Below are 24,599 nucleotides of genomic sequence, written 5' to 3' on the forward strand. Positions count from 1 at the left end.
CAAAACAGCTGCTGCAACTCCAGACATCACATCTTCACCCAATCACTCCCACATGTAGGAAACAGGGAAGCATCTGGGATGGTGAGAAAGATTTTATTCATACACCTACATCCTTTCATCGAAAGGAAAATATTTCTCAAAAAAAGTCCCCAGCAGAGACCCACTTACATGTTATTCACCGAAATTAGGTCATTTAACTGCTGCTAGCCATGAGGGAGGTTGGGAAAGTCTCTTCCCTTTTCAGTCTCCTTATCAGTTGGACAAGAAGGATGACAAGGAAGGAGAGGGACTGTCCATTGGGCAGAAAATGTCAATGCCTATCCTAACCCACCCCACCTCTAGGCAAGTTAAGTACATCTGTCCCACTATCGATGCCCTCAGATTTGTCAAATAACCCAGGTCCCACCTCGTATGGGAATTGAAGTCCATACCACACAGCCCCAACATGGACTTTGAGCTGTGTCTCTTTCCTCCATGAGATGCTTGAAGGACGCTTTGAATTGCTTTGATCATGAACTGGCGTAGAATGGTAAACTTCACTTTGTCAATCAGTGAATGCTATCAGATGAGGGAAGTCAATAAATCCTCCCCACCGCTGTGATCTGGGCCAAGCTGAACTCTGGCCTATGATGGGACCCAGTCACACACAGTGCTAACAGCCTAGAGAAAAGAGAGAAGCTAGTCAGAGGAGGCCACTAGTTGCATATCAACTGGAAAACTAGAGCATTGAGGGACCAAAGCTTTACTGTTCTGGCAGGCTGTGGCGGGAAAGGGCTGAGAGGAAGGGGCAGAAATCCAGGCAGCACCGGCCTGCGGTCTTGCAGACAATGGCCCTGGACACGGGACATCTGTTTGCTTATTTGCCACAGTCCCCACTGCTCCCTATTGGCTCTCCAACACTGAGTCCAAGCATTTCGTGGCTGTTCGGCAACACGCTCACATGGAACAATGTGGCTCACGTGGCTCATTTCACCCTTGGCCACTTTCCCAACTGGGGTTACCTGCCTGGCCTTGTAGCACTTGAGTTTGGGATCTTCGAACTCAAACACAGAAGATGGTCAGGTTCCCGTTCTTTGGTGAAAGTGACACGTCTACTCTAACATCAATGGCTCCACTTGTTCTGGGGCGCTCATGTGGGGAGTGATTGAAGTCAAAGACTCAGCGCCTGGGCCCAAAGAGATTAAAATCAGCCCTCCTGTCTTGCTGGGCGTTGGTGACTCAGTCCACGCCATGAAGCCGGCATGCAAACGACTCTGCAGGGTACCATCTTTGTACAGCAGCTCAGAAACCGCTCTGACAGCCACTCCAAAGGGCAGCTCGTCCTGACTGTTACGCGCTGTGTCATTCCAGGAAACCCAAGAGCTGACTTACAATCACAAAATCGGGAAGTCAGAGGAAACCCAGAAAAAGGCAGTAAGGTCATGCGTTTCTGCAACAATACGAAAAAATAGCACTCATGTGAAGCTTACCATGCCATGCTCCAAGTACTGGCTGCCCGACGGATTCAGTTAACCTCACTAAAGCTTGCGGGGGGTGCCAATGTCCCTATTTCAGACGGCATGTGGCCGCCAGCCTCTATGTGACTCTATGTGACTGCCAGGGAGCCTCACCTCCTGCTCTTCACACCCTCGTCTGATCCCTCCCTTGCCCTGAATCAGGAATGACCCCTGCCACCGATTGAATCCTGCAGCCGTGACCCTGTGATACTTCCAAAGCCAGGTACTGTGGGACGCCTGGGTGGCCCCGGTGATTAAGCCTCTGCCTTCGGCTCGGGTCTCTATCCCAGGGTCCTGGGATCGAGTCCCGCATCGGGCTCGTGGCTCAGCATGGAGTCTGCATCTCCCTCTCCCCCTGCTCCTGCTCTCTCTCTCTCTCTGTCTCAAATGAATAAATAAAATCTTAAAAATAAATAAAAGGCGCTGCAACTTCCGGCTTGGTCCACTGGGCTCCTTGCTCTAGGGAAAGCCAGCCCACCTCATGGTAAGAAGGATTCTGAAGCCGCCCCATGGCAGGTGCACGTGGAAAGGGACCCACACTGGCCAGCCTGAACTCAGCAGTCATGTGACTGAGCACCACGGGGCTGACTCTCCAGCCCCCATCCCTGTCTACTGTGATGTTGAGAGAGAGCTCGAACCCAGAACCACCCACCAAAACGCTTCCGCACTCCTGACCCATCGAAAACTGCGACCGACCAGCAAGGATTATTGTTGTTTAAGTCACTAAATTCGGCGTAATTCAGCAGGCAGCATCTGACAGCTAATACAGAGAGGGAAAGCACAAGGAGAGAGAGAGAAGTTAAATAATCTGCCCAGTGTCCCACATCCGGCAAGTAGTAGAGCCAGGATTCAAACCCAGGACACCTGTTTTGGAGCCCATGCCTCTAACCTATGTGGCTTCTCCAGGCACTTCTGGAAGAAGTTCAGTTTCTGTTTACCTAGGTCCATTTCCCTCTTCCTGAACGCCTACACTGTGCTCCAGATTTTATCTGCGTGAACTCATGGCCCTGCCCCAACACCTCCCGCAAAGAGTTTTCTCTCTATTTTACTCTTTCTGTTACAATTAATTAACCAAGTAAGGCATCTATCCATCCCTCCTGTAGAAAAATCCAAATCATAGAGAAGATCCCTAAACCTCCTGAGTGCCCCCCTCATCCCTACATCCAGGCCCGTCTTCCAAACTGACCTCCTCAATCTGCTGGGTATCTTTCCAGACCTCTCTTCCGAGCCATTCACGTTCATGTTTATTTCTCCCCCGAAAAAAACACCACAGTGGAGCCACTATGGGGTAACGTCCCACAGAATCGTGCTGGGCAGACAACAGTCACAACATAATACATTGTGCAACTCCTTTAATGTTAACACAAAGCACAGGCAAATTTATACTATAGTGTTTAGGGTTGTAGGCTTAAGTGGCAAAATTAATTGAGTGAATCATGGCGGTGACCACTGTAAATGCCAGGAACTGGGTACTTCTCAGGGTAAGAGTTGGGAGGGGGGTCATTGCAGAGGCATGAGGGGAGTTTCTGGGTGATGGCAAGTTTCTATTTTGACCTCAAAAGCTGTCATATAAGGTTGGCTTTCTGTTAAGCAGAGCATCTCCATTTTATGCACCTCTTTTTAAAAAAGATTTTATTTATTTATCTCAGAGAGACAGAGAGCGCAAGCAGGAGTGGAGAGGGGAAGGGACAGAGGGAGAAGCAGACTCCGCGCTGAGCAGGGAGCCCGACACCACGGAGCTCGATCCCAGGACCTCAGGATCATGACCCGAGCCCAAGGCAGACACTTAACTGACCGAGCCACCCAGGCAGGTGCCCTGTATGCACATTTCCATAAGCATAATTCACCATTTCTAAAGGCTTTGAGAAAATAGAAGTGTGCTGTTTCATATCAAATTTATCATTCTTTCTAGACACTGCTTTCCTTCACTCACCAGTAAGTATCCACTTGTCACCTGTAGATTTACTCTGTTCCTTCCAACAGGAGCATGTTCTGTAGAGCAAACGTTCCACCACTCACTTAGTCTACCCCCTGGGGATGAACACTTGGTTTCCCATTTGAACAAGTCTGCAGTGAACATCTCCGTGTCCACGTGCGTTTCTCCAGCCCGGCTCCAGCAGTTGGGATTGATGCTACAAGGAGTGTGAACATTCAGGGTTTTGTTTTTAAGATTTTGTTTATTTATTTGAGAGGAAGAAAGAGAGAGACCACAAGTGGGGAGAGGTGCAGAGGGAGAGGGAGAAGCAGACTCCCGGTTGAGCATGGAAACCAATGCAGGGCTTGATCCTAGGACCCTGGGTTCATGACCTGAGCTGAAGGCAGACTCGTAACGGACGGAACCCCCCCACCCAGGCAACCCCGAACACTTACAGTTTTAATAAATGTTTCCAAATTGCTGTCCATGATAGCTGCACTAGCATCATGGGGGGGTTCCACCATTAGTACATGAAGCCCCCCATGTTCTTACATCCCTCCCAACTCCTGATATCATTGAAGTGTTCGATGTTTTTGCCACCTTGGGGAAGGAAAATGGTGCCTCCGTTTCATGGATGAAGAAACAGGTTCGGGACCTGAAATGCTCTGCCGGGGACCACACAGCCAGGAAGCAGCAGCACCAAGACTTGAATTCAGATCTTTGTCTCCAAACCCAAGCTCTGCCCCAAGACATGGAATTTTTCTCCTAAAAGAACAGGTGCTCCTGAGATTTGCCACAAGGCTGCCTGCTGTGGGCTGCAGGCAATGTGATGTCCCCAGGGTCACAACTAGATGAGGTACGCGCGGAGCCTGGCCTGGGGGGTTGGCGGGTAGACCACCACCTGCACGGAAATCATCAGAGAGGAAATGAGCCAGAATGAAATCGACAAGGTGCCGCGAGGACCCTGATAGTACATTAGATACACTTGCAACTGACATGACGCATTTAGAGCAAGGGCACACCAGGTTCTCGGCTGCTCCCAAGCAATGAGCCACTGAGAGTGAAAAATAAAACAATCTAAGAAGCTACAAACTGCAATAATGAATGATAACAGGCCCCAGAACAGCAGGGGAGAATTATTGGAAAATCAGCTAAGAGCCCATCAGAAGAGAGGCCCGGGTGGCTGGCAGCGGGAGTTGGTGACGTGTGGCAGAAAGAGGGCGGGGCCTGCAGTCAAGAGACGCCTGGCTTAACGTGGCTCCCACCCTTGCCGACTAGGCGACCTGAAACAAGTCCCTGGAGTGTCTCAAAGACTCAGTCTCCTTGACTGTAAAATAAGAGTGAAAACATATTTACCGCCTAGCCCCGTTACAAGGATTAAATGAGATAGTGACTAGACAGGGCCGGGCTGCCAAGCACAGTTGCTCAGGCTGCACACAAACTTACCTGAGGCTCAGTGGGACTTCAGTGGAACCCATCCTCCATGCTCAGAACAGGGGCCTTTTTCAAATTTACCAAAGCCCCCATGTGCCGCAGCTGCCCTGAAAGGGCCGGGCACATAGTAGGTGCTTACAAACAGGAGTCTTATTATGATCATGGCAGCTGATTTCCCACCTGGGGTCTCCAGCCACACTGACTATGGCCGTAACAAGACCTCCTCTCCAGAACCAAAAGAAAGCCCCAGGTCCTGAAAGCAAACTTTGCAGGTCTGAGCCAAACGGGCTGTGGCCCCACAGCAATCCACATGGGAAAGGCAAGGGGCGCCAGCAAGAACAAATGAAGCAGGGGTCTGCACTCTCAGCCCAGGCCGGAGGGCTAACCGTATCTTAACCATCCTTGCAACAGCCACTTCCTGTACGTGGACATAATTGGCTCTCAGTGTCTGAGAAAGTCATGAATACATCAGAAGAGAGCTGCACCTTTACCCAGGAACCTATAAAAGATCAGGGATCCTCATCCCCAGCCTCGCTTTTATAATGAGGACCAGTAAGGTCTAAAGTCAGAGAAAAGTGTGTTAGGACAGGAGAAGGCTGACAGTTGGTGTGACGCACCTGTCACTCTGATGGCCCCAGGGACTGCAACAGGAGTAAAATGTGACCCACGACCAAGGCAGAGAAATGCCATGGCAGGCACTGGATGGAGGGTAATGAGCTCAGGGGGGAATGTTCCTCGCACAAAAAGAGAAATCTCTAGGGCCCTTCAGTCTCGCTGGACGACCTACACTGGAGGACCACATTGCGATTCGATGGGCAATTTTAAAGAAACTAATAAGAAAAACACAGTGCTCTGGGTCGAAGGCCAGCCCTTGTTCAGCCAGCGGAGCCCCCAGATGTCTTGGCTTGGGTCTGCCAGAGTCCAGGTCCTGGCCGCCCATCACTCTCCCCTCCAGCAGCGAGCACCTGCAGATCAGGGACGGGTCCAGTGAGATCTTGCGCTTTCCGCACCCAGCCTATTGCAGGAGCTTGGGGACTCCCTCACTGTTTCTCGGTGAATGACTGGCAGCCGCAGAGAAATCAGGAGAAGAGCCCCTTTTGCTCCAGCCACAGGTAGCTCTTCCCTGGGGTTTGATTCTGCCACCGATCTGCCACTGTGTGCCTTTGGCAGAAGCCCAAAGTTCCCGAGCCAGCACGAAAAGCAGGATGGGACTGGCGCAAGAGGATTAGGTATGTACAGGGCAGCTTTTGCTGCAGCGAGAGGGAGTCCTCAAATCTCAGCAGATTTCAATACCAAACACTTATTTCTTGCTCTTGTTCTACCAGGGCGACAGGTCGGCCACAGCTCAGTGGGGCTCGGCTGGGCTCAGCTGGTCCGGCCACGCTGGGTGCCATGTGTCTTCTCCCTCTGGGACCAGACAGAAGAGACAGCCACTATCCAGAGCGCTGTGCTGTCAGGACAGAGGCAGGACCTAACAGTAGGCACATGATTTAGGTCAGCCAGTCGGAGCCCTCCATTTGTGCCCCACCCCCAGGCCACAGCCATTGGTTCAAGAATGGCCATGTGATAGAAGCTGGCCAATGAGAACCTTCCCTGAGATCCTTCTGCCAGAGCCATGGGGGTGTGTGTGGAAACAACTCTTCTGTCCAGTCTTGCAAAGTAGTAGGGCGTGAGTACAGGACTACATCCTATATGATACCATATCCTATATGATAGTGATGAAGGAACTCTCCGTGATGCCTGCATGAGAAATATGACTGGTGTGAGTGAGTTTCTCGGGTTTAAATTTTATTTGGGGTTTAATGTAAATTGTGTTTCATTTTTATCTGTTTGCATTTCGATCTGATAGCCATGCAGCTAGAGGTGAACATACTGGACACATCCAATGGAGAGAGTCTAAGATAGGAAGGAGGCTCTTGTGACATTTTTGGGCCCCTGTAGCCAATGGAACCTGATGCCACCTATACTTCCTTGTCAATGAAATCGATTTCTTTTCTTTGCATAAGCTGGTAGGAGTTCCATCACTAGAACTAGAAAGACTCTCAACTATGCCATGGAGGGCACTATCGCCTTTCTAGATTCTGTCCTACTATGTGCCAGGCATTCAGCTGAGGCACACGTGTCACCTCATTGGTCTTTGCAGCTAAGCCCGTGAGGACCTCAGGAGCCAGAGAGCCTGGGCTCAAACCCCAACTGCACTGCTTACTGTCTGCGGGGATTTGGGCAAGGGACTACACTTCTTGCTGCCTCAGTTTCCTTATCTGTCCAATGGGGAGGAGGGCGGCCCATATCTCAAAGGGCTGTGAAGGCCAAGTGAGTCATTACATGACAACAGTGCCAGGCTTGTGGCAAATGCTCCCTCGTGCTCACTTTTTTTTCCCTTATTTTTCATCCTGATCCAGCACGAAAATAACCCGAGGCTCACCTAGGGTAAGCCACTTGCAAAGTGGCAAAGGTAATAGGCAACAAAGCCAGGACCGGAATACGCCTCTAGGATTCCAGAGTATAAACTCTCTACCGCCACGTTTTTCTGTTTGTGTCTTCAAATCTGTCTGTGGCAATGATAAGAGTAATATTAATAAGAGTTAGCACATGTTGCATGCCCAAGAATTTAAATCCTGGGCAGTTTTGCTTCAAAGCCTAAGCCTCTAACACTCAGAGAAAAAAAAAAAAAATTAGTCCCTTTTTAATGCTTCTCCTGCCCTTCTATTAATACCAAGAAGAAAGTCTCAGCTCGGTGCTGATAGGTCTTTAATGCCTCTCTAGAATATGCACAAAGAGAGAGCCAGTCTCCGGCTCATATTATCTAGAAGGGACCTAACAGGGCCTACGCTTAACTTCTATGCTACACACCCTGGAAGATGTGGTAATTCCCTCTCTCTAGAGGGAGCTATGGCTCACTGTAGCCTGAAAGGCACTGATTGGGTAGGAGTGAGGGTGGGGCCGGACTCAGCTTCCGGAGCTCTCAGAGCCGGCAAGGGTGACCCGCAGTCAGGCAGGCTCTCATTCCTGGCCCAGGTTAGTTACAGAGGGTGATGGATGGCAGGGCCCTGGGGGGCCAGTAGCCTTCTCTGACACCACCAGTTGTCACGCAGCCTGCATCAGCTGAGGGGCAGAGTCTCAAGCTGCCGCAAGCAGAGCTGCAGAGAACGCGTTGCCACACAGCATGCGGTCAGGAGCCACAGACCGTATCTGAGGACCTTCTCCACCACGCCCACCGCGAAGATCCATGGGCAGCTCCCTACCCCCTCTGGGTCTCAGTGTCCTCAGCTGAGAAACAGAAACAGCAATGCCTACCCGCAAAGGATGGCACTAAGAAATAAGTGAGGCCACGCACGAGAAAGCACTGTATAAAGACTGAACAAACGTGAGCTGTCGCCACGTTCATTATTGGAGTGCAAGTGTATCACAGGTAAGTGAGCATCATGAACATAAAGTAAATGGCTGACACTGGGGTGAGACGGGGCCACCTGTCTCTTTTTTAATTATCTTTGCTTTTGTACCTGTCTCTCTCACTGTGTTTTGCTCTTTCATGGCAGGGATCTTCTTAGCCATCTGGACAGCCTATTGCCTAAGGCGGTGCCTGGCACAGCAGAGATATCAACAAATATTTGCTATATGAGTGGATTGTGGATGATGCTTAAATGGTTAGCTGGATGTGCAGATAGATGAGGGTGTGAATGGATGGATAGAAGGATGAAGGATTGATGGGAGAGGGACGGATGGTTGGAAAGGTGGGAGGATGGGTGATGGATGTGTGGATGGGTGGATGGGTGACCAATGGATGGTTATGGATGGATGGGTGGAAAGATGTAGGATTGATGGGCGAGGGACGGATGGATGGAGAGGTGGGTGGATGGGTGATGGGTGGATGGATGAATGGCTTGGGAGGTGGATGGATGGATGGATGAATGAAGGGTTGGATGGATGGATGGATGGATGAAGGGATGGATGGATGGATGGATGGATGGATGAAGGGATGGATGGATGAAGGGATGGATGGATGGATGAAGGGAGGGATGGATGGATGGATGAAGGGATGGATGGATGGATGGATGGATGGATGAATGAAGGGATGGATGGATGGATGGATGGATGGATGGATGAAGGGATGGATGGATGGATGGATGGATGAAGGGATGGATGGATGGATGGATGGATGAAGGGATGGATGGATGGATGGATGAAGGGTTGAATGGATGGATGGATGGATGGATGGATGAAGGGTTGGATGGATGGATGGATGGATGCATGGATGGATGAAGGACTGGTGGTTGAGGGATGGATGAATGAATGAAGAGACAGATGGATAAGTGATGGGTGGATGGCTTGTAGGGGGATGGATGGACAGATGGATGGGTGATGGACAGGTAGGCAGATGGATGGATGGATGGCCTGTGGATGGATGGAAGGATGGAGGATTGTTGGGTGAGGGCTGGGAAATGGATGAGGATGGATGGGTGATAAAATCCAGATGCACTTTAGGATGCAAATCTTGAGTAGGTGAGATTCTTAGTCTGGTACTGGATCCCAACCACCCAAAGCCCTCAAACACACAGTATGTATATGTGTGATCGGTTGTGCTGTCCTGAGGGAGAATTTGGCAGAAAATGAGGATTGTTGGGGGAGAAATTTCCAAATACAAGTGTAATTTTAAAATAGCTTCTGGAATGTGTCCTCTGTGAGTCCTCCCCAATCTCTTAATACTGGCCACACGCCCAGACCCACGTTGTATTCAAGAGGCGGCCGGTGAGGCTGGTCAAAGTGAAAGACCCTAAGAAGGCATCCGTCATGCCATTCAGCACAGCACAACCCCAAGGGGCACTGATTTCTCTCAGATGAGTTTTCAAGAATGGCCAGAATGAGAATGCCCTGGCTAATTGCCACAGGAACTTTCAGTTTCCGCCCCCCGCCCCCAGGGGCAGGCCTACTGATGATTTGTCTTAGAGTTCGTCTGCCTCCCAGTCGGTCTCTAGGGGCCACACTGAGCCAGAGGAGGGGACAAGGCATCACTTCTCCACCCCGGCATGGTGTTGCTCACAGCCCCTCTTTCTGACGTCACTAAGGGGAGCACAGAGCAGTGGCTAACCACGTCTACAGCGGCCAAGGACACTTGATCAGGACTGACTGTGCATTAAGGCTGGAAGGACATGTAGGAGTCCACCGGAAGCCTCAGAGCAGCTTGCCAAGCGCACAGTCCGAATCCCGGGGACTCGGCCGCATGCGCGCGGCACAATCACTGGTGACACCGGGTGGGTGGAATGATGACGTCACACTTCCCCGTGAGCTGCGGAGACGGAACAGGGCGTGGTGAGGCACGCCAGGTCACAGACAGAGGGAGCCTCACACAACCCTGAAGGAAGAGGAGGACGGAATTTTCCAGGAGGACCAGATGGGGGTCGCTTTGGAAGGGAACCGTGCGCACAAGGCAGGGAGTCATGGAGGAGCTCTTGGGAGAAAGCGGCAGCGAGATGCTGGCCCGTCGTTCTGCCTGGCTGGCACCTGTGCTCCCCAGCTGTGGAAGCGGCATCCTGACTCTCCTCTGCGGATGACCAATCTGGGTCTAGGAGATTCTGTTGGGGCTGAACAAAGCCCTCGCTCTGGAGGGGAGCAGATGACCCAGGCCTCGCCTTTCAGAGCCACACCCCTCACAACGCCTCCCTGGGAGATTTGCTGGTGCTAAGATGGGGGATAAAACATGGAGCTGTTGGGAGCTACTACATGAGCAGTTTCCATAGAGTGAAGCCAACAAATGAAGCAGAGCTCTCAAAGGGAAGAAACACAGAAACAGAAGGAGAGACAGAGAAAGGTGAAGCGGAACAGAGACAGTGAATCCTGTCGGCATCCTGCAAGCACCTGGATCTAGCTGAGCCCGAAGCCCCATTCCCCGACACGAGCCAATCACAATTCATCTTTTTGCTTAAGCTTGAGTTGGAATCGGCCACTTGGGACCAAATAAATTGCCTCACTTGTGTTTGTATCCCAATGCCCACGCTCAGAACTCAGGCCATGCGGAAGGGATAGAATGGGATGGGTGGGATTCAGCCTGGCCCCCTATGATAACTGTACCCCCGCGTCACTGGATCTCATCCATTAACGTCTCCAAAATGGGGTGTCCAAGAGTGGGCAGCCCCTCTAGGTTATAAATGGATGTCCATTTGTGCATTCGTGACAGGCTTGACCAGAAGGGTAACCTTCATTTCCTGCCTATTTGAAGATCCCAGATTTTTTGTAGCAAATTGATGCAGCCTGAGTTGTAAGCTCAGTTGTGACCCCAGCATACAGATCGTGCTCTGTAAATACCTGCCTGATTAATGAACTCATGCTATCTTATGTAAATGTTAACATAAATATGAGATACGAGATTCACTGGAGGTACCAAGTACCAATTCGGACAGAAGGTCCATTTCCCCCAAAAAAAAAAAAAAACCCCAGCCACTCTGAGAAGAGGGTGCATTTCCCAATTCCATGACCTGATGTTTGGTGGGGGCTTGGGGAGAACGCATCCTGGGGCTTCTGGAGTGTCGGCAGGGATTATAACCCCATTGGAAAGGAAAATAAGCTGGAAGTAGAGAAAATCAGGACTTATACTGAAAAAGCAACTGGAATTCATTATAGCGAGATCAGCGGGGAGCCACATCTCCTGGGTATTACAGAGACACCTGGCAGAGAAGAGCCAGCTCTGGCTCTTTACCAGAAGGTTCCTCTCCAGTGAGGACCCCTGACTTTCACGGTAGACATGTCTGGAGATGCACGAATACGGGAAAATCAGAAAGGCTCTTTTCCTTCATTTGAGTACGCGGCTGACTTTGTTCTCACCCTAGATGAGGGAAAGCCATTAAAACAAGGTAGACAGACCTTAGAATCCCAATATAAGCAGCCATACAATGTCTTTAAATTCACTACAGGCCATGTTTGCTTTGAAAAATTAGAAACAAAATCGAGGACAAAAAATGCATCACAACACCCAGAGCTGGCACTGTTGGGCGTCTAAATAATAGATTCAGTGCCCCTGGGGAACCTGGCCAGCCCCGGGGGTTGGGGTGGGGGGGCAATGACCTTGACCTTTTCAATCACTGTCTCTGGCCTCGCTCACACCTGGGGCACAGTTCGCTTCCCCTTCCCCCCCACCCTCCCCCCCTTCTTCCCACCCCACACTTGACATTGCCTCTGGGCCATCACCCAGGCCTCACACACGTAACCTGCCCGGGTCTGAACTCAAAATCCCTCTCTTCTCTCTGAATAATCAAAAAACCCCAAAACCGTTTCCACTTCAGACTTCCCCCCTTTCCAGGAATGAACACATTTGCTTGTTGAGGACAGGAACGTAGGAGCTATCCTCACTGTCGCTGACTCCACATTCAACAGGCCCGCAGATTCTGTTGCCAACAGGCTCTACCTTCAAACTGTGTCCTGAATCCACCTAGTTCTCTCGTCTCCCCGCGAAAGCCAAGCCACCAGCCCCTCTCACTTGGACTACCTCCTGTCACCCCTCTTATTTCTGCCTCTAACCAACTTTCTCCATGCATCAGTCAGAAAGCTCTTTCGTTAAATGCTAATCATATCCTATTACCTTCCTGCATAAAAACGCTCAAAGGCAACCCAGTGTATTGAGAACGGAGTCCAAATATTATAGCACAGCCAACAAGGCTCTGCGAGACCAGGTCCCTCCCAAGCAACCCAACCTCTCTTATTCTGCAACAGCCCCAGTGACCTCTTTCGAATTGTTCAAGTCTGCCCAAAATCCTGACCCCAGGGCCTTTGCGCTTGCTGCCTTGGCTTCCTGTTTCACTCTATTTCCTTCTTACCATCCTCTAGCTTTCCGCTTAAATGTGACCTCCTCAGAGAGGCCTTCTTCACCTCCACACCCCCCCACATCTAAAGGAGACCTGCTCCCACACACACCCACAGGCAGAACAGTGGGCAGACCATGACACCCTTTATAAAGAAGGGTTATAGACGAATCCTTGAAAAATGCTACCAGTGCTTGGCCCTGGGAGAGGGAGTGGGTGGCTGGGAACAGGGAGACTTTTTACTGTGCATTGCTTTTGCCTTTGAATTTCAAATCATGTGCATATATTATTATTCCAAAATTTTATCAAATCAAATAAGGAAGGAAAGAAGGGAGCAGGGAGAGAGCAAAAGGGACAGGGACCAGGAGAAGAAAGGGAGAGAGAGAAGACAGGGAGAAAGGGAAGGAGGGAGGGGAAAGGGGTGGTAGGGAGAAGGAAGGAGGGGAGGGAGGGAGAGAGAGAAAGATACTCTCGGGAAACTGTTCCAAGGAAATAATTCCACAAACAAAAATGATCTATTCAAGAAAATAATCATCGTGGTATTAAACTATAAAGGAACCAGAAAGATAAAATAGATGCCAAGCACCACAGGAATGACTCAGAAAAGAGTGCTTTGTGAACAGAACAGAAGAGTAAGACCCCCTTAATCATGATCATGATTGGGACTGCGGAAATGTGGAGAAATGTTTATGACAATAATTAATGAACAAGCAGACAATAAAGGAGTCTATTCAGGAGGGGAAATGGCGTAGCAGGAAGAGGAAAGCTGTCAGAGAAAGCTGGTCCTGAGCCCTCAGCACCTGCTCTAAGGAGACCACGACAGAAGCACACCAGCGACATCTCGGCCCTGAGCACAGGCCGCCGGGCTTGGAGACTGGAGACCAAGGCTCATCAGGGCCCACGGAGGACCAGAGCAGTGACAAAGGCAGCTGGGACCGGCGTTAGGACTCTGGGAGATCTTGCTGGAGTGACCCCAGGCAGGGTTTCTCAGGACTGGGCACCCCTGACACTGGGGACTGGGTCAGTCTGCTGCTGGGACCGTGCTGTGCCCGGCGAGAGGTCTCACAGTAGCCCAGCCCTCACCCACTGGACACCAGGAGAACCCCCCCCGCCTCCATCATGACAAACGAATGTCTCCGGACATTGCCACGTGTCCCCCAGGGCGCAGAATCGCCCCCAGGTGAGAACCCCAGTATGAGGCGAATCACAGAGCCTCTCTGATCATCCGTTTCCCCAGCTGTAAAATGGGAGAGCACCTCAAACACAGGCCAATTCTCTCCCCTCCTCCGTACACACTAATCACGGCTATGTTTTTATAAAGAATATGTCTATTAAATGGGTTCTTGACAGTACCTTTTAAATCCAATAAAACAGGCGAGGCTCCTGCTCCCGTGGGACACCACCCCCCCGCCGTCCCTAGCTTGTCGGTGGCACGTCTCAAAGTCAGTAATTATTTATCATCTACTCACCCCCCGGTTGCCATCCCGGTCTGGTTTTATAGCCCATGTGCGCTCCCTCACAAGGGGCTTTAATGGGGCCACGATTAATTCATAAAATATTAGGCAGCACTTTGCCACACCATGGTAATAGCCCGAATTTCTACACAGGGTCTTTGTAGTTTAATGGCAGCTCAAATAATAAATTGCCTTAATGTCTTATTCAAGCTTTTCCGGAGACCGAAAATGTCAGCTCTAGAATTAGAGATTTCCTCATCCAGCCCTCAGCTTACAGATGGGGAATCCGAGCTCCCTCCTCCCGAGGGAAAGTGACCCGTCTAAGTCTCCCAGCAGAAAGCCAGGGACGAGGGCTGTTCCCCTGGATTGCCGGGCCACCTCCCTGTCCCCAGGCCACGCTCCCTCGGGGAAACACCGAGAATCCGCTCAGGATTCACTGGGGTCAGCAAACCGGGCACTTGTGACCGGCAGCTGGCATCGAAGTGGGCTCCGTGTTTAGAATTAGCCAGAGAGTGAAGCTGGAGTGGGTGGTTTAAGGAAAGAAAAAAAAAAAAAAAACAGCTTGAAAAGTTATTCTTCTACCACGTCCACCCACCTCCAAACTCCCCCAGTCACCTGCAGGATAACAAGGTCTGGGATTACAGCAGCTCCCGAGTGGGGAACGCAGGGAGAGAACGCCCCAAAGTGTCCACATCACCTGGGGCAGACTCAGCCCAGCTCCCCGCCAGCAGTCACCCTGGGCGCGAAGCCCGCTCTGGAAACTCACTGCCTGCCGGGTCCCAGGGGCCACCCACGTGCCCCTGGCCCTGGCTGCCTCCCATGGGCTCCACCAGCACCCAGGGGTGGGGACAAGTTATTGACGCTCCGTGACGGACAGGTCCCTGACTCCTTGCGTCCGTCGCAGGGGCCTCCCCCAGAGTCCACAGGTGACACTCTGTCTCCCCCCAACCCATCGCCGCTGGAATGTCCAGAATCCCCTCCCAAGTACACTGCCACGTGGAGAACCTCAAGTCCTCCACTCGCATTCGGTGTCGGGGCACCCCGCTAGGGCAGGGACCCGGCAGCCCAGGCGAATCGAGGGGAGCCTCCTTCTGTCAGTCCAGCCGGCACTGTCTCCCTCTGATGGTGACTCTGGGTCTCATAGGACAAGACAGACGCTCTTCTCCCACAGAAGCCTTCGAGGCATTTCAAAACAGCTTCCGGATGCCCTAGAGCATTCTGTCTCCCATTCTTCCCTTGGCTTAAAATGGTGCTCCCCAACAGCCGAACCCCCCCACACCATTAGCTGCATCTCCCCCTGTGGGTGAGAGCCGTGTGCCTGGCTCAGGTGCCCTGGAAGAGTAGACACACCACAAGAACAGGACTCCTCTGTCCCTTAATTCCTTGAACTGCAGGCCACTGATGGGTGAAGAAGACACGGCATCCATCCTGCTGTGAACGTCACCCTCCCGGTTCCTCTCCAGAAGACCCAGAGGGGTTCAGTAATGTCCCTCCTCATTGGGGCCACCCAGAACTGAACCCAGCTGCTTCAGATGTGCCTCTAACAGCGGAGAGGAAGAGAGGGACCACACCTCCCTCATACTGTATATAATGTTTCTATTGAAACACCAAGGTCGCATTCTGGTTTGGGAATCTATTTTTCGCAGTTGGCCCAGAGTAACAGTGACAGCGACAGCAGCAGCATCGATAACGATAATAATACAAAGATTCATATGCATTCTGATTATGTACCAGACCCTGTCCTCACATCAAATTCAGTTAACCAGAGCCTGGCTGCTGCTGGACTCACCAGCGACATCCTGTTTGTCCACTCTTTGGAGCTGAGTGCCGTATGTTACATTTTTCGATCTAATATTTCCCCTAGTGGAATACAGCCACCTCCGATCTCTCCCCAAGGTTCTGCACCCCGAGCCCTCCCCCAACTCCCTGATAGCTACGTATTTGGTCTTAGTGCCCGCATCGCATCTTGCGGGTCATGGAGTAAATGTTTCCGCATCAGCACCAAGGACAGGTCCTCATCACCCACCACCTCAAGACACACACACACACACACACACACTGGCCCTCTGGCCAGATCCCCAGACAACTGCTCCTGCAACTTATCCACTCCTCCCGATCCTGCCCCGTCGAGCGTCAGGCTTGATGCAGTTCATCGGCTTCACAAACGCTCCATAGCCAGACCCGGTCCTACAAAGCTTTACAGATATCCATCCATTTAATCTTCATAACCACAACTGTGGAGTGGGGTACTCCTATTACCCCATCACAGACGAGGAGCTGAGGAACAGAGAAGGTCAGCAATGTGTGGTTCCGTATCGAGCGAGGCTGGAGCTGAGACACACGCCCAGGTTGGCACCCAGCACGGCTCCAAGCTGCAGGCTCCAGGAGTCGCGGTCCTAGTTCTCAAGGGCTCTTATTAAACACATAAATAAAATACAGTGAGGCCATGCGTGGACCGAGGGTGAGAGGATGTCGTGAACCACAGGCTTGGTTTGGTTGGTGTTACTTGTTTTTGATCAAGGGTTTTGATTGCTGTAAATCTGGGTTCCCGAGGTCCCTATTAACAATGTATCAAGTGAGGTCACATTCTAGGCTTTCAAAGCTCACAGAGCACTTCTCCCCTCCAGATGGAGTCTGACCCCCGCCCCCCGCCACAACCCTGTAAGGGGAAAGTACTTTATCTCCATTTAACGGATTAAGAGACAGGCTGCCAGAGGCTGAGTCATTTATCCATGATCGCACACTCCAGAAGGGACAGAGGCAGGGTTTGAACCCACAACCCTGGCTTTCGGATTCCAAGACACCGTCCCTCTCCGGAGCCTCCTCTGACTCCTCACTTCTGCCCAAGTCAGAAGGAGTCGTGGTAGAGGGAAGGGGAGGACATGCGGGCACCCGTGGATACCCAGTGCAGGAGCGTGGAATGAGCTCCACGGAAAGGGGGGGGAGTCTGTCTCCATGGTTACGCGGAACCTGAACAAAACATCACACGCAGATTACCGTAGCCTTGAGCACCACCAATCCGTCCTCCTGGCAATGTAGCTTGAGAGCCGACTGCCGGGCCTTCCAACCCGCTTGCCCGCTTCAGACAGCCTTTCTTTTTCATTACTCCCATGATTAAACCTGGCACTTTATAACCGCTAAATGTTTTCTAATTATTTACAGGTTCACCTTCCCAGCACCCCATGAGATAATGATCCCGCTGTGCACTTCTGTAATATTCCGCCCGCCTCCAAAAACTCCAATTGAGTTACCAAGATTATCTCATTGATCCTCCCACTTAAGGCTCTGTCAGATCCATAGAAAGCGGTTAGCTTTGCTTTCAGCTGACACGCAGGGACACTGAGGCACAGACAGATAAAGACCTCTATCGAGGGTTTTACCGTAAATCCCTGGGTGGACCACAGACAGCATTCTGGGTTCTTTCTTTCTCCCCAGCCCTAGAACAGGGAGACCAGATGGGTTTCCTCTCATTGCCTACCTCAGTCGCTGAGGACGGCTACTGGTCAGTCGTGTGAAGAAGGATTCTGAGGCAGCGGGTGAGATTTTTATGAGGAATTAATACGATCCAAGAGGGATGTCGACCATGGGTGAGGAAGGGGGTGGTGCTGGTGTCCGTTCTGCGCGTATCCCGTTTCTTCCTACGACGGCAGTCAGCATCCCTGGGAAGACTGCACGTTGGCTGTCAGCCAGGAGCGATTTTGTCCCCCAGAGGACATGTGAAAATGCTTGGAGATATTCTGACGGTCATTCTGACCCGCTGAGGTGGGTGCTAAGGGCACGGAGGCTTTTAAATGCCCTACAAGGCACAGACCAGCCCCCCACACACACAACAAAGAGTCTATCTAAAATGTCAACAGTGCCAATATTGACAAATCCTCCCCAGAACACAGCCATGCACATATGCTCACACACGCACAGTCCTTGGTCCCCGGCAGGTCAGATGTCCACATGACATTCCCCCCTTGAACCTGCTCCTCCCTGTTTTTCTCCATCTCTCAGCGCATGGCATTACCTACCACTCTCTCAGATCAAAACCCCAGGGGTCACCCTCGACTCCTTTCCCTCCTTGGCTGGCCTCTTCATCAAGTCCTGTTGCTTCTTCCTGCAAAACAGTTCCCCAAGAGCGCCACACACACCAATGCCCGTTCCCCTCCCCCAACCCCGCTCCTTCCAGCTCGCTCGATCCCCCACCGTCTCCTGTGGATCAATGTCATCACCTCCTAACTTGACCCCCCCAGCCACACCCACTGCTTCTCCATCCCAGCTCTGACTTCAGAGTCTACACACTTGCTGTTCCCTCTGCCAGATCTTTCCGCACATCTTCACGGGGAGGCTCCTTTTTGACAGTCGGTTCTCAGGGAAAACATGGGGTCCCTTGAGAGACCTCCCTTCCCTGACCTCCCTTCACTGTATTTCTCACCCTCTGAAACCACCTCATTAATTCGTTTACTTGTGGCCTCGCCCCTCTTCCCATGAAAAAGGAATCAAACGTTGGTAAGAGTAGAGAGACCTTGTCTTTTTTGTCACTGAAGTCTTGTGACCAAAAATTAGCCCCCAACCACAAAAACAAACACACACCAAAAAGCCCTTGGCATATAGCACACGCTCAAAAAACTTTTGAAGGAGTGAATGAATTAAATTTCAAGGACAGAAAAGAAAATGGAGCAAAGAAAATGGAGACCCCTTTCCGTTGAGTGGGACCCAGGAGATGGAGACAGTCTCCCAGGCCCCAGAACCTAGAACCTTCCCTCCACTGAGCTCAGACCCTCTGGACACGTAGGCAGGTGAGCGACTTGCCAGCAGCTCCTGGGCCTGCCTCCCACCAGGCCGGGCAGTGCTGAGTGTCTAAGAGCCTAGTGTCTCTTTTCCCACCAGTGTCCCCATCCTGGACCATCTCCCTGCATTCCAAGAGCTCCATCCAGATCCGAAGGCAGCAAACGGGCTCCTGTATCCCGGGGGAAGCGACCTCACCTCTACTGCACCTTCTTGAGTTCACAGTGATCCTTCAGATATTTTGAATTTTGTGGCCATTTTATGGCAGATTGGCCATACTCAAAAGGAGGCGCCGCTAGGTTGAGTCATTTAGTCAAGATCACACCGAGCTGGTGCTCTTCTTCCCAGGACAGAGACCCAAGGCTAGCCATTTTTGATCTTCTGTTCCTATCAGCATAAGGCACCTGACGAAATATTAATGTAGATCCAGAACCCAGTGAATAGTTGTGTAACGAAGGAGCGAGTGAGGAAATAAATGGGTCACGATGCCAACTCGTATTTTCTTGATTCGAAATCCAGTGGACATGTCTACCACCCTTTCCCCTCCTCTTTCTCAGAACCTGTGCCCATCAGAGGATATGGGGCTTCTAGGTCAAGACCAGCGGCAGGCCAGGGATGCGTGATTTGCCCCCTCTTATCCATCTTTCAACCGAATGTCAAGGAGACCCACGAAGCAGTGAAATGCTACAGGGGGAGCTACAAATGGCATCTGTCGGCAATGATCTCTGTCCAACTAGAAAAGAATTTCCATGAATCCGCTTATCCTTGCAGCCCAGGAAGAGGAAGCCTGAAGGGTTCCACCCTCCTGAGTCCACGACTTCACTGGGTGTGGCAGAGGGAGGGCCCATCCTCTGGAGCACAGAGCCACTCTGATGGAGACCAGGATCGCTCACCCCCAGCTTCCAACCAGCCGGCCAGCCAGCATCTGCGATTCCCACTGAGGGCATGTACATGCCCAAGAGCCTGAGTGGATGGGAAACAGTGCACTGCATCTTGGGTTGTCAAGACAACTGCGTGAAGATGGGGGGGGAAATGTAGGAAGGGCGCACCTGGGGCATTGTGGTTTTCTATCCACCATTTCTGTTAAGGAAAGTAATTCCTCTTGGCCATACTCAAGGCTCATCAGGAGGTGAGCAAGGGAGGTCCAATCTCTAGCTAGCAGAGTCATGAAATATTTTTTTAAATCCCCGAAAACAGAATTCAGTTTCGCGTTATAAATGCCAGCCATCAGGACCAGCTAAGATCTTAAGACAGGTTGAGCAGGAATGTAACAGCAGCCAGGTGTGAGTGAGAAGGATCAAAGAGAGCCTGCTCTATGTAGGAGCAAATACAGGGCCTGGAGAGGCCGTTTCAGACCCAAAATGAGGAAGCACATGGAAAATGATCACACATAGGGTGCCGGGGGGACGATTCTACAACCTAAAAAGAGGAACAGTAGGCCCAAGATAGAGAAGAGAAGCACCTCTTTGAAAGGCACTCATTGAAGGAAGCACGGATAATTCATAAAAACATTTGTTTGTGTCCCTAAGGGAGCATAGACTCCAAACTCTATAACCAAGGCTAGGCAGATTGGAGACTAAGACAACAGATTGCATTGAGGAGAGCTGCCAGGAAGGCAGTCCAGGTGAAATGGGAGCCACGTGAGGACAGGAAGGACTGTAAGGTCCCACAGATACAAAGGCAGAGTCACCCATCAGAAGCAATGAAGGGCAGACCCAGCCCTGCAGGAACCCAAACCAGCAACACAATGTTAGTGACACTGAGCCCAAGACACTTAAAACTCTGCCCAAGGGAAGTCATCTGGCATGACTTAGGGACATAATGAAACTCAACTCAAGAGTCTTTTGTGTCTCTGCTCCTCTGGGTTGGACTTGAAATAATTGGGTCTTCAAACCACCTCCTGTCTCAGTGGAAGCCTCACATGGCCCACCCTTAGAGGTCCCAGCAGAACCAGGCTGTGGGGCAGGGGACAGAGAGCAAGGCACAGTCAGAGCTCATCTAGCACACTCTCACCTTGATCACTAGAGTAGAAAAGTAGGAAGGATGTGGGGATGGAGGCCTCTCTCCCAAATATCCAGAGAAGCCAGAAGCTGGAGAACAAACTTTCCCAACTATTCCAAAATGCAAAAGAATGGGACTACGCAAGACCTCCAGCTTCTGGTCCAGCATATAAGGACACGGCAAGTCACCAATCTGTCCTAACAGAAGTCAAAAGTGGAACAAGCTACACGGTTGGCTTCCCAAAGAGAAGTGAAGTCACAGGGCAAACCGCTGTCCCAAAATTGGAAAGATAGAGGGCTACAGAGAATTATAACTCTACTGAAGCAGAAACCGCCATGGGAACCAGCCCTGGCAAAGGGAATCTGGAACTATAACTGATGAGTTGCCAGAGGCTCAGAGTGGGCAAGTCTGAGAGAGGAAAACTCCAGGGAAGCCAGTCACTGGGGTCCCTACACTTTTTTGAGTTTGACCTGCAGAAGCTCTACCACGTCCTCACAGTGAATATCAAATAAAGATCTTCCCATGATTCCAACAAGGGAGCAGGAAAGGAACTACTTTGAAATACACCAGAACATTCTGTTCTTCTTAAGGCCTGCCCTCCAGAAAAACTAGGTAACCAAACCCTAACCTGCTAGGGTATTATCAGAGCCTAACTGACATGCGGGAAGGCAAATACCCAACCCCAGCCAGCTCTAGGCCTGTTTACAGCAGTTCCTCAGACCCAGCCCATCACATCCAGCTGTCAGGAAAGCAATTACAGGGCATACCCCAAGGCAAAAATAAACAAAAAAAAACAAAAACACAATTTAAAGAGACAAAACAAGCATCAGAACCAGACCCAGAAATGGCAATGCTGTTGGGACTCTAAGACCAGGAATTTAAAACAATGATGATTAACATGTTAAGAGCTTTCATGGGTAAAGTAGACAGCATGCAAGAACAGACTAGCAATACAAAGTGGAAAAACTAACAAAGAACCAAAAAGAAATGCCAGAGATCGAGAACACTGTGACAGAAGTAAGGAATGCCTTTGGTATGCTGACGAAGAGACTGGACATGGCTGAGGAAAGAATCTCCAAGCTTGAGGATATCTTAATAGAAACCTCCAAAACTAAAAACAAAGAGTAGAAAAGACAGGCAAAAAATAGAAAAGAATATCCAACAATGGTGGGACAACTGTAAATGGTGTAATGTATGTATAATGGGAATACTAGAAAGAGGGGCAGGGGAAAGGAGAGAGGAACAAAAAAAAATGTTTGAAACAATAATGACTGAGAATTTCCCAAATTAATGTCATACACCAAACCACAGATCCAGGAAGCTCAGAGAACACCAAGCAGGACAAATTCCAAAAGAAAAAGACAAAGAGAATATTAAAGCTATGAGAGAGAGGCACCTGGGCAGCTCAGTTATTAAGCATCTTCCTTCGGCTGGAGTTATGATCTCAGGATCCTGGGATTGAGCCCCACATTGGGCTCCCAACTCCGCAGGAAACCTGCTTCTCCATCTCCCACTCCCCCTGCTTGTGTTCCTTCTCTCGTTCTCTCTCTCTCTCTCTCTGTCAAATAAATAAATAAATATTTTTAAAAATAATAAAATGAAATAAAATCATGAGAGAGAAAATAAGAGACAGAGAGGTCAGAGAACAGAAACCAATCCCATAAATAAGTGGTATTCTTAAAGAAAATCTTGAAACAAATGGAACAGTAGAAAAAAACAATACAATCAAGCCTTCTTAAGCTGATCTCAAAAGGTACTTTTGAGATCAAAAGGTACTTTTTAACATTAGCTGGTACCCAGCTAATGTTAAAAATCAACATTCAGGGGCACCTGGGTGGCTCAGTGGGTTAAGCCACTGCCTTCGGCTCAGGTCATGATCTCAGGGTCCTGGGATCGAGTCCCACATCAGGCTCTCTGCTCAGCAGGGAGCCTGCTTCCTCCTCTCTCTCTGCCTGCCTCTCTGCCTACCTGTGATCTCTCTCTCTGTCAAATAAATAAAATATTTTTTAAAAAATCAACATTCATAATTACATGAAAATTTCTCTATATTGAGGATAAATGAGGAAAAATTACACAAGAATTCAAGGGGACAAAAGATGCTTACAAAGAAAAAATTTGGCTGACTTTAGACATCCTTTCTTCAACTTAGATGCCAGAAAACATAGGGTGATGTCCACAGGATATTGAGGGAAAAAATTTAAACATGTGGGTTCTACACCCAGCCATGCTATCATTCATATCCAAAGACCAAGGAAAGCTATTCCTAGTGTTTGGTTATTTGTTTCTTAAGAGCTAAGAGGCGGGTCATGTGCACTGAGGATAATGTCCCCCCACCCTTTCCATACCTACAAAGCCCTGATCTTGTCTCTGCTGCTCTCCTACTTCCTGGCTCACTCTGCTGTAGCCACATCCACCTGCCTTCTTCCTGCTCACCAAGCTCTGTCCCTACACAGAGCCTTTGCATATGTCATTTCCTCCACCTGCCCATGGCCCACTTTCTCTCACTCTTCAAGTCTCAACTTAGATATGCCTCCTCAGAGGGGGTGAGTTTGCCTCCTTGTGTATTATTCACACACACACACACACACACACACACACATACACACACTCTAGAAGTTCCATAAGGGCAGTGACAGTGACCTACCTAGTCATCCTCTTCAAGATTATATCCCAGCATCTAGCATGGGACCCAGCACAACACTTGTTGCCGTCATATGTCGCATTAAAACCCAGCCAACATACGAACAAAAGCAGAGGGAAAGTAAACTAAAGGGACTTACAATTAACCCTGAGACCAGGTAAATAAATAAATAAATAAAATTGCAATTGTCATTACCAATACGAGTAAAAAACAGAACTCAAAAATTCAAAATTTGCATTATATGTTGTATTGCTCTGCATAGTCACAGAGAAATAGAAGTCTGAACATTAAAAACAGAAATAACCGTAGAGTATATATATATTTTTTTAAATCAAATAAAGCTAAGAAAAAAGACACGAAACCTTTCATGGAATAAAAGATAAAACAAAGAAAATGTGTAAAGAAAAAAGACTAAAAAATTGGAAGCCTTCAACAAAAAAAGGAGAAATGAGATCGGATGTATTTATAAATGTTGTTTGGTTAAGACACCCCAGTTGTACCAGAAAACCAAATCTCTTGCCAGATATGCACTTAGCAGAAAGACCAGGAACACTGAAATGAAAAGGCTACAGAGAGACACATCAAGGGGACACAAACAAAACGAAGCTGGGATAGCAATATTAAAATATGAAAAAATAGAATCCAAAGCAAAAAGCATTCACTAGGGGAAAATAGTCATTTTATCTTGACAAAAGATAAAATCCACAATTTCACAATGAAAATATAACTGTCATGAATCGTTTTGTGATGAATAACATCGAATCAAACTTCATAAAAACTAAAACTAGCAGAGACACAAGTAAAAATGGAAAGAAAGAATTCTATGGAAGGGAGAGACTTTGACCTACTTTAGCTTTTGGAATATCAAGACAGCAGAGAAATAAACAAGAAAGTCCTTGGATAATACTAGCTATAAAGCTGCTTTACCCAACACACAGGGAATGTCCCTGCTTTTTCAGGGACATTTACCAAGACTCTGCCCAAAAAATATGTAAAGATTATGAAACAGAAAGTTCACAGACCTCTTTGTCACTCAGCAAAACTAGAAATCGATGCCAAACATTTCAGCAAATGAGACAAACCACTGGGAAG

The 24,599-nt window shown here is 49.6% G+C and overlaps 1 protein-coding gene across 4 annotated transcripts in view; it reads right to left on the reverse strand.

Annotated features, from left to right (window-relative positions):
* GSG1L (GSG1 like) overlaps positions 1-24,599 on the reverse strand; it is a 197,797-nt gene that overhangs the window by 159,910 nt on the left and 13,288 nt on the right. Inside the window, exon 1 of one of the 4 annotated variants that reach the window (XM_044233447.1) lies at positions 17,090-17,133. The exons of the other annotated variants lie outside the window; for them this stretch is intronic. The gene's annotated coding sequence lies outside the window, so the exon portion shown is untranslated. Of the gene's footprint in view, positions 1-17,089; positions 17,134-24,599 lie in introns of those variants that run through there. 4 annotated transcript variants of the gene reach the window in all.

Source organism: Neovison vison, chromosome 14 (genome assembly GCF_020171115.1).
Source record: "Neovison vison isolate M4711 chromosome 14, ASM_NN_V1, whole genome shotgun sequence".
NCBI lineage: Eukaryota > Metazoa > Chordata > Mammalia > Carnivora > Mustelidae > Neogale > Neogale vison.